Source organism: Sinocyclocheilus anshuiensis, unplaced genomic scaffold (assembly GCF_001515605.1).
Source record: "Sinocyclocheilus anshuiensis isolate Anshui unplaced genomic scaffold, SAMN03320099.WGS_v1.1 scaffold2276, whole genome shotgun sequence".
NCBI lineage: Eukaryota > Metazoa > Chordata > Actinopteri > Cypriniformes > Cyprinidae > Sinocyclocheilus > Sinocyclocheilus anshuiensis.
Genome location: NW_015542580.1, coordinates 184,171 through 187,970, shown reverse-complemented (window position 1 = coordinate 187,970; position 3,800 = coordinate 184,171).

The window sequence follows — 3,800 nt, the reverse complement described above, 5'->3', positions numbered from 1 at the left end:
GAGGGAAGGATAGGATTTGTTAAGGTGTCTGGGAAGCAAGTTGTGACAATCCCGCCCTTAAGTGAGAAGATTGTGGAAGGCCACTGCAGTATACCTCTGAAAGTGAAGCGTCAAGTACTGGTGGAGTGCATGGATTCTGTTACCCTTCCAAAAGGACTGTTAGTAGCCAATGTGCCTGCGAGCCCAGAAAAAGGAAGAGTCCCAGTGCGAGTGCTAAATCTCTGTCAGGAGACTATCAGTTTGATGCCGAGGTCTAGGATTGCAGTTGTGTCCAAACCGCAGAATATAGTCCCAAAACTAATGGTGGAATTTGAAGAGGGTGATGACGAGCTACGTGATAAAAAAATCTGTACAATGCAGTATTAAGATGGAGAGCCAGCCCGAACAACTGTCAATTCCAGTCCAGGTGAACAAGGAAAGACTGACAGACATGCAACGTGAGGAGTTAAATGCACTGCTGACCAGGTACAGTGACATTTTCTCCAAAAGCGACACAGACTATGGATACACGACGACAGTTATGCATAGCATACCTACCATACCATACAGCCAAACAAGCAACGTCACAGACGAGTCCCACCTCACATTTTCCAAGAGTTTAAGAGACATGTGCAGGATCTTGTCAGTCATGGTATACTGAAGGAGAGTCGCAGTCCATGGGCCTCACCTGCAGTAATTGTGATAAAAAAGACGGAGGTGTCCTTTTCTGCTGTGACTACAGGAGACTCAATCAAGTCATATTCAAGAATGCCTACCCCCTCCCCCGTGTGGAAGAATCGTTGGATGCTTTAGGGAATGCAAAGTTGTTTTCCACTCTGGATCTCACAGCAGGTTATTTCCAAGTGGCAGTAAATTAATCAGATCGAGAGAAGACTGCTGTCACAACACCATTCAGGTTGTATAAGTGGACGCGGATGCCGTTTATTTTATGCAACGCTCCAGCCACCTTTCAGCGATTGATGGGTGCAGCATTAGGTGATCTGGCCTTTGACATTCTCTTGATCTATCTCGACTATGTTATTGTGTTCTCGGTGGATTTCAAGAGTCATTGTGTGAAGTTGGAGCTTGTTTTCTCCAGGTTGCGTCAGCATTGACTGAAGTTGAAACCGAGTAAATGTTTCCTCCTGAGGCCAGAGGTCCGGTTCTTGGGACACATTATTTCGTCTAAGGGAATTCAAGTGGATATGGACAAAGTTCAGTGCTTGGAAGCATGGCCGACATCCACTAATGTTAGAGAGGTGAGACAGCTGTTTGGATTGATGAGTTACTATCGCCGGTTTGTTCCCGGATTCGCACAGCTGGCCAAGCCCTACATGCCCTAGTGGGGAAAGGTAACAAAGGCAAGTCATCAGAACCATTTGTCTGGAGAGAGGAGTGCCAGACTAACAAATTAAAGAGTTGTCTCATGCCACCTCCTCTTCTTGCTTACCCTGACTTCCAGTGTCCTTACCAATCACAACCCTCTCCGTTACCTGGAAACAGCCAACCTTGGGGCAGTAGAGCAGCGTTGGGCTGCACAGTTAGCAGAGTTCAACTTTGAGGTTTGTTACAAGCCCGGCAGACAGAACACCAATGCTGACGTTCTTTCTAGGATTCCCTGGGGTATGGAACCCGAGGAGGATGACACAGAAAAAGACTTCATTCGGTTGACCTCAGACGAGGTACGGGCCAGGTAAAGAAGAGGAGGATGACAAGTCCATGGTCAGAGTTATGTCTCATGCCACCTCCTCTTCTTGCTTACCCTGACTTCCAGTGTCCGTTCATACTTACGACGGATGGGAGTCTTAATGGACTTGGAGCAATACTCAGTCAAAAGCAGGGGGGCGTAGAATGTGTCATTGCCTGCGCGAGCAGAGGTCTAAAGGGATCTGAAAGGAATGACCGGTATTACAGCGCATTCAAGTTGGAGTTACTAGCCCTTAAATGGGCAGTAACCGAGAAATTTAAGGAGTACCTGATGTTTTAAAAATGTCAGGTTATTACCAATCACAACCCTCTCCGCTACCTGGAAACAGCCAACCTTGGGGCAGTAGAGCAGCGTTGGGCTGCACAGTTAGCAGAGTTCAACTTTGAGGTTTGTTACAAGCCCGGCAGACAGAACACCAATGCTGACGTTCTTTCTAGGATTCCCTGGGGTATGGAACCCGAGGAGGATGACACAGAAAAAGACTTCATTCGGTTGACCTCAGACGAGGTACGGGCATTCCCGTGGCCAGGTAAAGAAGAGGAGGATGACAAGTCCATGGTCAGAGTTGCCAGGCAAGCGACAATAAAGAAGGGTGTTGATGGATATAGCTGGCCATCCATCAAAGAACAACAGAGGAAGGATCCATGTATAGCACCGGTGTATGAAGCTATGCTCAAGAACAGAAGGCTGGTGGCAAGTAGTTTACGAGTAATGGAACCTCAGCAAAGGAAGCTAGCAAGACAGCTGGAGCGTCTAAAGTTAAGACATGAAGTGTTGTTTTGGGTGATTATGAATCCAAGAGATGGAGAGGAACTTTGGCAATTAGTACTGCCAGAGTCCTTGCGAGCTAAAGTGTATGAGGGTGTGCACGAGCATGGAGGACATTTTGGAAGGAGGAGTACATTGGAGCAGATACGGCGGAGTTATTATTGGCCCTCAATGACCACGTCTGCAATGACGTGCAGACGTGGGTAACCCAGTGTCGGAGATGTACTTTAGCTAAGGACGTGTTTCCCAAAATTTGTGCTCCTATGACCTGCACAAACGTAACCGCACCCATAGAAGTTCTTGCCATTAATTACACCGTGCCTGAGAGATCAGCAGGGGGTTACGAGAATGTTCTAGTGCTTACGGACATGTTTACAAGATTTACAGTGGCAGTCCCGACTAAAAATCAGACAGCACTTACTTGCCATGAATTACACCGTGCTTGAGAGATCAGCAGGGTGTTACGAGAATGTTCTAGTGCTTACAGACATGTTTACAAGATTTACAGTGGCAGTCCCGACTAAAAATCAGACAGCACTTACTACCGCCAAAGCTCTTGTACGACACTGGTTTGTCTGCTATGGATGTCCCGCCCGGCTGTGTTTTGAAGCAAGTGCAATCAAGGAGCTCTGTAAGCTGTATGGAATCTGCAAGAGTCGCACCAGTCCTTACCACCCTCAAGGGAACACACAGTGTGAAAGATTCAATCGTACAATGCATGACATGCTGTGGACGTTACCTGCTGAAAAGAAAAAGAATTGGAAGACTTACTTGCCTGAACTGGTGCTGGATTACAATACCCACGTTCACTCATCGACGGGTTACTCCCCATTTTACTTAATGTTTGGGCGGGACGCAAGGCTGCCCATGGATGTCTTAGGAGGAGCACAGATTTACCTGAGGAGGTTGGGGTTGAAGTGTTATGTGAGGAGGAGGGTAGTGTTAAGTGAGAGTGAAGGAGTAGAACCTGAAAACTCTGACACTCCAGAAAATGACATCTGTGGGGTACCTGATCTGAGACGTTCTAAATGAGAAACACGGGGTAAATTGCACGTAAAATATAGAGATTACTATATTATGTAATTTGGGGTTAGAGTGTCAAAAACAAGTAAAAGAGAAAATGTCAAAGTGTATGTTGCTTACCTCAAGAAAATGTGAAACAAATGCTGAAAATGTTGTGTTGCTGAACCTGTTCTGTGTTTTCTATTTCTTCTAGGAACTGGCCTGCTTGGAGAGTCCTGTATATGGCAGGGTTTAGCAGGGGGGGAATGTGGAGGTATTAAAAGACTTTTTATTGTGAAAGTTTTTTTTTTTTTTTTTTTTAAACTTGGACCGGGAGGGATGT